This window comes from Erpetoichthys calabaricus, chromosome 11, assembly GCF_900747795.2.
Source record: "Erpetoichthys calabaricus chromosome 11, fErpCal1.3, whole genome shotgun sequence".
NCBI classification, from domain to species: Eukaryota; Metazoa; Chordata; class Cladistia; order Polypteriformes; family Polypteridae; genus Erpetoichthys; species Erpetoichthys calabaricus.
This window is the reverse complement of record NC_041404.2, coordinates 107661198-107674188: the sequence shown is the minus strand read 5'-3', so window position 1 is coordinate 107674188 and position 12991 is coordinate 107661198. Positions and strand designations below refer to the sequence as shown.

The 12991-nt window shown below is 41.7% G+C and overlaps 1 protein-coding gene across 1 annotated transcript in view; it reads left to right on the top strand.

Annotated features, from left to right (window-relative positions):
* Positions 1-12991, top strand: part of ddx46 (DEAD (Asp-Glu-Ala-Asp) box polypeptide 46) — a 155973-nt gene that overhangs the window by 72876 nt on the left and 70106 nt on the right. The window lies entirely within an intron of this gene.

Sequence of the window (12991 nt, the reverse complement as noted above, 5' to 3'; positions counted from 1 at the left end):
TTTATAACGCTGAAGAACAAACAAGTCATGAATTCACGCTTACGGGTATAAAACGATACGGCTCGAGTGACGGGACCAAACACACGAACCCGCATGAAAAATAACAATACATGTCGGACGACTAACCGACATACAAAAACGGGCAAGGCTCAATACAAACAACGACCGCCGTAAACTGCAACGGGCTTCTCACACAGCACAGGCAAATCGATTACGGCTCCAGAATAGCACGTCCCAATTCCTGCACATACAACGACGCGCCTCTCAAACGGCACAGACAAAACATTCACGTGAAGGACATCAACGACCGACACCTGCTAAACGCTTGCGCCAGTTAGCTGACAACGCGTTCAATAATGAGTCCACTATTCATGAAAATTCATTGGGATTAATGAATGTCATTTGCAATCATTGTCATTCACTTAACTTCCCTGAAGAAACAACTGGCAATACAAGTAATGAATTTACACGTTATTGTCAAAAGGGTCACATTTGACTGCCTCCTTTACATTCATATCCTGCATATCTACAGAAGCTTCTAACTGACGAAGTACCTGAAAGTAAAAACTTTATGAACTGCATTAGATCCTATAATAGTTCATTTGCTTTTGCATCTAATGGCATCCACTCACTTACTCAACACTATTGATAAACTTCTACAAACGTTGATGATTAATAATATTCCCTTTGGAGGAAAGGTACTTTTATTAGGAGGAGATTTTACACAGTGCTTAGCTATTGTTTCACATGTCATGCGCTTGGCTATTCTTCAGTCCACCTTAAAATATGCAGACAATTGGCATTGCTTTCAAAAGAGTTACGGAGATATTTCGAACAACAATCTCATTACACCAAATACCCCTAGCCAACAGATTGACAGATTGATAGCTCTTTCTCGATTCTGTGCGTGGTGTTGCATGGCCGTACTTAGTTGGTGGAGCGATTAGTCTGGTTAATTCCGAAAACGAATGAGACTCCCTCCTGCTTAATAGTTACGCGATCGCCAAGCGGTAGGCGTCCAACTTCTTAGAGGGACAAGTGGCTTTCAGCCACGTAAGATTGAGCATTAACAGGTATGTGATGTCCGGTACTGCACGCGCGCTACACTGAATGGATCAACATGTGTCTACCCGGTGCCAACAGGCGTGGGTAAGCCATTGAACCTCATTCGTAATGGGCACCGGGGCTTGCAATTGTTCCCCACGAACGAGGAATACCCACTGAGTGCGGGTCATACGCTCCCTCTGAATACGTCCCTGGCCTGTGTATGCACCCCACCCCCCTCCTACTACCATGGTCGGGTGACTTGGTGGATTATATATAGAAAATCAGGTGGAACCGCAAAGAACAATGAAAGGACAACGTGGCTCAGAGGTGCACAGACGACAGCGACTCAGGTGAGGAGTTGGGGGCAGCAAGTCTTTGATAGGCTGCAACAAAATGATGAAAGAACGGGCGCATTTTTTTCACACAAGCTGGGTGGGTGGGTGTTAGTTAATTAGTTACTCGAAGGATTTCAAGATTTAATATGCACAAGCAGTAACACTGCAAAAGCAGCCCAAACCTGAAAAGACGGCTGGCAAAAAGTGGCCGACAAATTAAACGCGTGTGCATTGTACTTACTGAATGCAGCATTACGGATTTTGCAAATGTTCATTTTTTTCCCTCTGCTTAAAAACATTAAAAAAGCGGCATGATTATGTGGCGTATGCAGCATGTAAAACAGTTTGTATGTCGTGGATAGACACACAGACGCGTGCGCGAGAGAGAGCGAGTGCTGGATGCATAAGAATATTAATACTTCATTACATTGATATACCGGTGTTTTCAGTATTGAAAGCGCTATCCACACAGGGAGGAACCGGGAAGCGAACCCAAAATCTTCCACAGTCTCCTTAGTGTAAAACAGCAACACTACCACTGCGCTACAAGGCAGAGAATGCAGTTAAAGAATGCACCCGGCTTGATTTTATTTTCACTTCTGTTTGGACAACTGTGTCGTTCAGGAAGTGTTCACCCATCAATACATAAAATTATGCGGCGTATGCTACGCCACGGGTTGGCTAGTCATTTATATTCTTTAGTTTTAGCTCCAATGAAAAGTGAGAACCAAAGTACTACCAAAATGACAAGGTTGTTTATTTCTTCACCACTATGTTTTCTATGTTTCGATAATAGTTTCATTGAATCATGGAGAAGCAAATCTGCTGACCAAATGTAGAATTAGTGAAGTAAAAGGTCTATAAATTTAAACAACATAGTAAAAAATGTACTTCATTAAAACAGTGATAATTAAGTTCTACAGTTTTAAGATATTTGATATAGAAGATATGATGTGACCTTTTATGACATCATACAGTCATGTTCAATACTAATAAAAAGTGATAAGCTTTTTTTAAGACAGAATACAAGTGCCTAGAGCATGGTATTGAAGTACCATTGAGTTGTATTGGTGCACCACTAGTTATAATGTTATTAACATTAGTACTATAATCATAACTGTTGGTTTTTGGAGAAAGAAATTTTTCCTTTGAGTATTAATAACACATGATCTGTCTATGTAGATATCACTTAAGTATTACTTAAGAGCATGCAGCATAAGTTTAATATCAGACAGATTATAAAAATCCAGACAATTGTAGGCTACAGGTTCTATCCTCTACATTTCTGCCTCTGTGCACGCTAATACTTAGTCATTTTCTTGTAATTTTTTGTATGTCATACAAAGGGCCTGATTAACAGGAACCATATAATATAATTCAGCATTTCTGCAACTCTGTTATATTTATTTAATTGAATAATTAGGTGAGCTAGTTAACATCTAGGTCATTATAGCATCTTAAGACTAAGATGCCGCTGACGATACTGACTGCCTGTTCATGAGCTCAGTCTCTACTATGCTTGTTCTTTTGTTTTTATTGTTATATGGAGTAATTTTTTAGATATATTTTTCTACAACTCACCTCTGAATAGATAAGTGTCTGCAACACAATGTACACTAACTGAGCATTAAATTACATCAGAAAGGCAGTTTTTAATCACCTCCCACTGACTCAGACTGACCACTGGAGATTCTACGAGATGACAATAGTGACTCCAGAAGGCAACACAGAAAGAGAGGAAAAAGAGCTGGAGTGAGGCGAAGACTGAAACATCAGCCTTACCATCCATCTTTACTGAGCAAGTTCCTTGCCATTGTATAGTCTCTGGCCACAAGCCAGATAAAGCTACAAGCTAGATGAACTGCAAGCTAGAGTCTCTTTTCACCGGAGGCTATGGGACTCTAACATCCTATCTCTGACTAGACATGCCATACATCACAGATCCCCGCCCAGTTCATCTTTCTGGCCGAATTCTTCTTTGTCCACCAAGGAGATAGAACAAAGGAATCTGAGAAATCAAGAGATGGTGGCTTGCGTCTACTTACAGATTATATGGTGTAATCCAGTGTTTCTGCTCATCTGACATTGAGTTTCTTTCTATTTTATGTCGTCCCTTTTATCTTCCCTGGGAGCTCAGTGCAGTTATCATCACAGCTATTTACACCCCCAACTCAGGCGTACACTCGCACAGCACTCTCAGAATTGTGTGAAATGCTTAGCAATAAGCAGTTTAGGCATCCTTAGGTTGCACTGATTGTGGCTAGAAACGTAACATTGAGAATCTTAAAGTTTTGTCCAAATTTTACTAACGTGAAGTGCTCCACTAGGAGGGAGAGAACTTTGTTAGCGTTTTATATGCACTCTAATAACATGGTTATTTACAGAAACCTGATTTCTAAAATGTTATGTAAACTCATATTCTGTTTCAAGAAATTGTGTTATTAACCTCTGAGAAACCTGTTTAAAAGAAGTAGATTTCTCAGTCAAAAACCGGAGTATGTGGCCATGTGAACTCTTATTATGTTACTGTTAAAGATTTTGTAGTCTGTGCATGTCTGTTTCTTTCTGTCAGCCTGTGTGTGTATGTTTGCTTCACACCCATTTTCAGCAGTCATGGGTAAAAACATCCTCAAAATAGATTCCCAGAGGCATATATTTGGACAATCACATTATTCCTTTTTTCTTGGCTAAAATAATCTCTCATTATTTCAGAAATCTTTACATTTATGTTGATGAGCTTGTCGTACAGTGCTAAACTCAGCAACACAATTTCAGGAGCAGTAGCATGACATGTAAAATGTAATATGTGCCACATAGTCCAATTACTTTTTAAAGTGACAAGTAACCTACTGCAATACTTATTGAAGTAAAAATGTCTGCCTGCATTTTTATTCCAGCAGCGCTGGATATAAGGCAAGAGGCACACATATCAGGGCTCAATCGCACAGCCAGGCCAAAATGAGTTTGCTGCATGCAGTCCTGTAATAGAAACCTTGTAAACAAAGTATCAGTTTGACAGGTGCCATGCTTATTTTTGGATTTATGGTCAACAATGATGTCATTTAACTCTTTTGCACATTTTAATGAGGACAGAGCATTTGCCAAAAGAGAACTCCCAAAGATTACTTGCACATGTAATTGCAGATAATTGGGTGTTTTATCATGTAGTGTCTTATGGTGCCCTATTTTCTCCTTTTAAACTCTTTATTGTCTAGACCTTAATAAAATGTCCAAAATCCCATACACTTAGCACTCAAACTTCAACCACCACCCTTCCCTCCTACATGTGTAATCCCAGGCAAATAAAGAAATAGGCAGGAGTTAAATTACACATTCAATTATGTATTAATAAAATGGCCAAAATATTATGGAAGCAGAATACTATGTGAATGTTGGCAAAACATACCCATATAGCCTAAATAACAGTGTATCATACATCTAATAGTGTCTTTCAGCTTATCTTCTGTTTAGCTTGCTTTGCTAGGACATGACCTTTGAATGTAGTATTTGAGTCTGCAAAGTGGACATGTCTACTTTCTGTCAATTGATATTTGGGTTTCAATTTTTACACATTGACAGCAACATATATATTCAATTTCCTTTTTTTCTTTTATATTCTTGAACTAGACATTAAGCCCGTTACAATAACGGGCGCTAGAATAGTAGTGCATAAACATTAGTAGGAACAGTCTATATTAAATGGCAAAGGACCATCTATTTTCTGTTACAGTAATACTGGCTTGTATGTGGCTGTAATATGCGTCACTGTATTGTGTGCCTTTAATTTTCTCTCACAGTAATACGCCTCTCCAGAAAGTATTTTAATGTGTGCTGGCGTGCAGCTGATTATTGTATGTATGGCGTCTCCCCAGCAACGGATTTTATGTGCGCGAAAATAAATCTACTGTTAAAAGTCATCCTATTGTAATATCATGAAAATTCGTATATTTAGGAAAACACTTTACCAGGCCAAGTTTGTTAATCGCAAATCTGACATCCTCAGAGTGAACACTTGTACAACAACAAACACTAATCCCACCTCTTTGGGGAAGCTGGTCTCTGCGTCTCAGTAGCCGATTGGATTTTTCGTGCGTTATGTTTTAGGTCTTACCTCATTTACCAAAATCCAATTGGATCGGCCACGCAATATTTTATAGGTCCCGCCCTCTCTGTCTTGTGTGACGCGTCAGGCGGCCTTTGAAGCATCGCACCGTGCATGCGCACTTCACCAGAAGACACCCACACACGGACACATGGACGCACACAGGGATTTTATTAAAGAGGATAAAAGCGCACTTGTTTTGTTATACCTTTTGTGAAAGTGTTTATTTTATATTTGGAATTCAGTCTTCACACATTATACATTTCACATCAGCATTTTGTCATTATTACTACAGCATGAAAAAGTTTTTGTTTCAGTTGTGATGCGAGAAATGTTGAGCACATATTTCCTGTCGTCCTACATTTGCACAGATTGTTGTAGACACAGAACAAACATGAAGTGTACGTATTCCAAATTTTCTTCTTCTTTTGGCTGCTCCCGTTAGGGGTTGCCACAGCGGATCATCTTCTTCCATATCTTTCTGTCCTTTGCATCTTGTTCTGTTACACCCATCACCTGCATGTCCTCTCTCACCACATCCATAAACCTTTGCTTAGGCCTTCCTCTTTTTCTCTTGCCTGGCAGCTCTATCCTTAACATCCTTCTTCCAATGTACCCAGCATCTCTCCTCTGCACATGTCCAAACCAATGCAATCTCGCCTCTCTGACTTTGTCTCCCAACCGTCCAACTTGAGCTGACCCTCTAATGTACTCATTTCTAATCCTATCCATCCTCGTCACACCCAGTGCAAATCTTAGTATCTTTAACTACTAGCAAAATACCCGTGCTTCGCAGCGGCGAAATACAACAGTAAACATTTTTAAACTGAGGGAAAATATACAAATAATTATTTGTTAAGGATCTCTTTGTATACCACGTTGTCAGTTCGGCCCTCCGTTTGTAATATGACCAAGCTGTGCACTGAGCTTACTCTTGAGCATGCAACGTACAGTTGGCCATGTGAAAAGCAATCTTGCCTCAAATCAATGCCAACCTTTTGTAGGGTTTGTCCCTGAGACTTAATTGTCATTGCAAAGCAGAGCCTTACTGGAAATTGGAGGCATTTGAATTGAAATGGGAGATCAGAGGGTATAACGGGGATGCGAGGAATAAAAAGCTCTCCCCTGAGCCACTGCCAGTAAAAATAGTTGCCTCTATTAGGTTCTTTTGCAGACACGTGACCTGAAGTTTCGTGCCATTACAAAGTTTCAGTGGCTGTACGCAAATCCACAATCGGGTTTTTTGAGCCAAACCTGTTGGTTTAGTATGAGCCGCTTTTTATTATTGGGATCATACCTAGAAACAGAAGCTCTATTAACTTGTGGATTTGCGTGTGAATATTTAGTGGCAGCGTCTCTATTAACTTGTGGATTTGCCTGCGAGTATTTAGCGACAGCATGTCTATGAACTTGTGGATTTGCCTGCTTGTATTTAGCGACAGCGTGCCTATTAACTTGTGGATTTTTCTGCGAGTATTTGGCGGCAGCGTCACAAAGTTGTTTCCGCCTAGCTGCATCAGAAAATGTACCACGACGTCTGACACACCTCCTTTTTACTGTTTTCTCACAGCGTGGATTGCTGCTGTTATAATCGGTTTGAGTTACTTTTGTAAGTAAGCTGTAAGGAATGAGCCTGCCAAATTTCAGCCTTCTACCTACCACGGGAAGTTAGAGAATTAGTGATGAGTGAGTCAGTGAGGGCTTTGCCTTTCATCGTGTCGCAAAAGTCAATGAATGACTGCTAATGAAGTGACCAATTAGAAGAAGTAAGGCAGGACAAAATTTCTTTGTATACAAATCCAAAAATAGCCTACCTAATCTCCAAGAACGCGCACAAAAGCAAGGGAACAATGGGAGCACCAGAACTCTGCTCACATCGCGTTGCTTCGTGCCGCAAGTAGTAAGTCTGTGATAAGCGAAATACCGCTACACTTTGCACTCACGGGACGGAAGGACAATCCCGACCACTTTTATATAGTGTTTTGATTCTACCTCCAGCTCTGTCTCCTGCTTTCTGGTCAGTGCTACCGTCTCCAACCCATATAACATAGCTGGTCTCACTACCGTCCTGTAGACCTTTCCTTTCACTCTTGCTGATACCCGTCTGTCACAAATCACACCTGACTCTTCTCCATCCATTCCACCGTGCCTGCACTCTCTTTTTCACCTCCATCCATCCATCCATTTTCCAACCCGCTGAATCCGAACACAGGGTCACGGGGGTCTGCTGGAGCCAATACCAGCCAACACAGGGCACAAGTCAGGAACCAATCCCGAGCAGGGTGCCAACCCACCGCAGAACACACACATACACACCCACACACCAAGCACACACTAGGGCCAATTTAGAATCGCCAATCCACCTAACCTGCATGTCTTTGGACTGTGGGAGGAAACCGGAGCGCCCGGAGGAAACCCACGCAGACACGGGGAGAACATGCAAACTCCACACAGGGAGGACCCGGGAAGCGAACCCAGGTCCCCAGATCTCCCAACTGCGAGGCAGCAGCGCTACCCACAGCGCCACCGTGCCGCCCTCTTTTTCACCTCTCTTCCACAATCTCCCTGCATCCTCACCATTCCCCTGACCTCCCTCTCATCTACACACATGTATTCTGTCTTGTTCCTACTGACCTTCATTCCTCTCCTCTCTAGAGCATATCTCCACCTCTCCAGGGTCCCCTCAACCTGCTCCCTACTATCGCTATAGATCACAATGTCATCAGCAAACATCATAGTCCACGGGGACTCCTGTCTAATCTCGTCTGTCAACCTGTCCATCGCCATTGCAAATAAGAAAGGGCTCAGAGCCAATCCCTGATGTAATCCCACCTCCACGTTGAATGCATCCGTTGCTCCTACTGCAGACCTCACCACTGTGACACTTCCCTTGTACATATCCTGTACAACTTTTACATACTTCTCTGCCACTCCCGACTTCCTCATACAATACCACAGCTCCTCTCGAGGCACCCTGTCATATGCTTTCTCCAGGTCCACAATGACGCAATGCAACTCCTTCTGGCCTTCTCTAAACTTCTCCATCAACATCCTCAGAGCAAAAATTGCATCTGTGGTGCTCTTTCTTGGCATGAAACCATACTGCTGCTCACTAATCATCACCTCACTTCTTAACCTAGCTTCCACTACTCTTTCCCATAACTCATGCTGTTGCTCATCAATTTTATTCCCCTGTAGTTACTACAGTTCTGCACATCCCCCTTATTCTTAAATATCGGCACCAGTACACTTCTTCTCCACTCCTCAGACATCCTCTCACTTTCCAAGATTCCATTAAACAATCTGGTTAAAAACTTCACTGCCATCTCTCCTAAACACCTCCATGTTTCCATAGGTATGTCATCTGGACCAACGGCCGTTCCATTTTTCATCCTCTTCATAGCTGTCCTTACTTCCTTCTTGCTAATCCGTTGCACTTCCTGATTAACTATCTCCACATCATCCAACCTCTTCTCTCTCTCGTTCTCTTCATTCATCAGCCTCTCAAAGTACTCTTTCCAGCTGCTCAACACACTCTCCTTGCTTGTGTCAGGTGCCCCTTCAACGTAATAGGGACCACAGCTTAGAGAGAGGTGTGTACATTGCAACAGGTACACATGTCGTAATTGTAGGAAATACAGTCCTTAGGTGTGTGGGGACTGTTAACATTTGAATTTGATGATTGTATATAACGTGGAAGTGACCTCTCTGTACTGTTCTTTCCTCTGCATGTCCTAGAGTACGAAAGAAACACCATCATGCACCAAAATGTGGAGACTTGGCAAGATAAAAAACACAGTCACTGATTACAACTGAAAGAAGGCATGTGAATGAATACGAATGAATCAGTGCCTCAGTGTTTTCTGAAATGTACTATACAGGTCATAAAATGAGTTATTCCAAATATCATATATACCCATGTGTCTGTTTTTTTGTCAGTGCGGCTTTGACATCATTGACCATAAGGTGCATACTAATTCAGCGTAAGCAGGAACACTCAAACCGGATAAAAAAAAATTCAAGTGAAGATGAGATACGAAGAAAGCAGATTCATCAGCATTTGTGTGTCAGCTTTTATCCCTCCACATCAGAGAATTTCCAGTTCCATTGTCTCAAAGCACCACTCACATCTACAGTTATTCCCAGTTTCAGATAAAAATTAACAGCGTCAGATCTGGGGATGGGGTGGGTGTTGTATCGTGATCGTGACTGAGAGAATAAAAGTAAAAAAAAAATAGTGCTAACTGTTGCAAGTACTATAAATTTACACCGGCTGTTACAGGCACAAATCAAATGTATGTTTTTATTGTATAATATTAACAACCAGCAAACCCACGATTCTGGAAAGAATTTCAAATCCAAGAATGACAATCACTTTCTGTTCCCTCCAATATTTGGAGGGTGGGTGCGTCCTGGGAAAGTTTTCATTTAATTAAATAAATATATATATATGCCTTTAAGGCCAAAACTGGAACTGCACCACCTTACATATCAGCACTGGTTAAGCAGCGTGTCACTTCTCGCTCTCTCAGAACATCAAGCACTGCTCGTCTCGAACCACCCTTACTTAAAAGAAGAGGACGACATGCATCAAGACTCTTTGCAGTGTTGGCTCCTCAGTGGTGGAACGAACTTCCTCTTGCTGTACGAACAGCGGAGACCCTCACTGTCTTCAAACGTCGTCTGAAAACACACTTCTTTAAACAGCACTTGGGGGACTAAAGTCCCCATACTTTTTTCTACCCTTTTCTCAAAAAAAAAAAAAAATTGTACTAACTCCTAGTACTAACAACTTACTATTATTTTCTTCTAGCATGGTTTTGTGTACAACTTGGTCAGCGGTAACTTGTTTAATGATTTAGATCCTAGCCTTAAAGACTGAAGAACAGTCGTAGACTACTAAGCACTGTTGTAAGTCGTCTGGATAAGAGCGTCTGCTAAATGATGTAAATGTAAATGTAAAATATATTTGTACTAAAGCGGTTTCTTTTTGGAGCCGTGACTCATCTGGTTCTGGTGTTTCAGAAGCGCGTTGTAGGCGCCTGCGTTCATAGTTTTTATCCATGCGTCTCGTATTTGTTTTTTATGGCTGTGTCATTAGCTAGAAGTCGTTTGCTGATGGCGGCGGATTCGCTTGCTGAAGTGACCATGACGGCAGATCCTGGCTTGGAGGGCTACATTACTAAACGAAGGTGGTATATGCGGTGGTGTGTGCAGTCACGTTTGGGCGGAGGTCGTACTGTGTACGGCTTGCTTGTGGCCTCTGGCATCTGTGCATATATACAACCTGGCGTGCATGCTTTACCTCAAGTTTAGTTTACAGGTTGTGTTGTGTTGTTTGGGTGCCACCTACTGACTCTGGGAAGCCGCTGGGTTTGACTCTGGGGCGCTGAGGCACAGTGCGCGTGCGCTGTCAGTGCTTCTGGCCTTTGGCCTCTGCAATCCTTGCATATATATAAACATTACTAAACGAAGGTTGTATATGCAGTTGTGTTCGCGTTTGGGCGGCAGTTGTATTGTGACCTGAAGTTTAGTTTACAGGTTGTGTTGTGTTGTTGGGGCGCCACCTACTGATTCTGGGAAGCCGCTGGGTTTGACTCTGAGGCGCAGTGCGCATGCGCTGTCGGTGCTTCTGGCCTTTGGCCTCTGCAATCCTTGCATATATATAAACATTACTAAACGAAGGTTGTATATGCAGTTGTGTTCGTGTTTGGGCGGCAGTTGTATTGTGACCTGAAGTTTAGTTTACAGGTTGTGTTGTGTTGTTGGGGCGCCACCTACTGACTCTGGGAAGCCGCTGGGTTTGACTCTGAGGCGCAGTGTGCCTGCGCTGTCGGTGCTTCTGGCCTCTGCAATCTTTGCATATATACAAACATTACTAAACGAAGGTTGTATATGCGGTGGTGTGCGCGTTCGCGTTCGGGCAGCAGTTGTATTGTGACCTGAAGCTTAGTTTACATGTTGTGTTGTTTGGGCGCCACCTACTGACTCTGGGGCACTGTGGCTGAGGCACAGTGCGCGTGCGCATATATAACCTTCGTTTAGTAATATAGATAAGAGCAACACTACTCAAAACAGTAAATTTATGGGGGAGCTGGTTTCAGACTCACGACCACTAGATTATAACTCGGCAGTTCTTACTGCTGCACCATGGAAGCTGTCGTATTGCACTTGTACCTTTTGTGAAAGTGTTTATTTGGTATTTGGCCATCAGCTTTCACACATACAGTTCATGTCTACATTTTGTCATTTATTACTAAGACATGAAAAATGTTTCTGTTTTAACAATGTGTTTACATAGATTGTTGTAAACATGGAACACACATGAAATTAATAATAATAATAATAATTCTTTGCATTTATATAGCGCTTTTCTCACTTTTCAAAGCGCTTAGCAATTGCTGGTTAAGGGCCTTGCTCAAGGGCCCTTCAGAGCAGAGTCCCTTTTGACATTTTATGGGATTCGAACTGGCAGCATTCCGATTGTCAGTGCAGATCCCTAGCCTCAGAGCCACCACTCCGCCTATAATTATTTACTCTATACAACTCTAGGTACTGTAGCTCACTTCCAGATAATCAAGGCTTGAACTGGGAGAACTTTCCCGTTCTGCGGTGGTGGGGGCGATGGTATAGCAGGCTAACGGAGAGGTGCGAAGGGATTTAAGGTGGGCCAGGTTTACGAGTTTTTTCGTAGGCTTTGGTAATTCTAGTGTTAAGGTATCTGATACTGCTTGCTTCGACATTTCTGTCTTGTGCAGCTAGCTAATTTGCATGCCTTTAACGAGAAAACATGCAGGAAACATGTGCACAGATAGAGGCATGACTAAATTTATACAAAATAATTGTGTTCACTTGAAAAACAACAAACTAGAAAATAATATCTGAATGATAGTTTTAAAGATTATATAATCATTCAATTTATTGGGAAGTTTGTAATAGTTACCCCTTCGGTCTCTAAATTCCACACATTTCTGTTTTTAAATCTAAAATCTGTTTTTATGCATCAATTCTGTGATTCCATCATAGGGCCCTATGCACATTTTAGTAAATCCTTTCTTTCTTTTTGTCTATTTTTTGTTTATTGGACCTGCCAGTTAGATGAAAACTATAGCTACACTACTCTCTGGTGGATTTTAGCATTCTAAAAATAGATAATCCATAAGGAGAACACAAAGAGAGAATTTAAATTAAAATTAGCAAAATCCTAATTTTCTTTTTTTTTCTTGTAAGACTTAAGTCTGTTCGAAAAATCCGACTCCTCTGTACTTCACACCAGTGTCTTAAAGAGCCAGTGATCCCTTAAACCTGCATTTCTGAGATGTTTTGCCATTCCGACAGACGGGTCTGATGAAGTTGCTGTCTGCTTGAAGGCATTGGGTCACACCTCTTAATGTTGTAATCCAGGGTGTTCTTGAGGTGTTGTATTGGGTAAAGGTCAGGAGAAATGGTGTTTTTCTTTGAAGTAACAGTCAGCATTTCGGCAGATTAACAATGTAGCAGTTGTAAT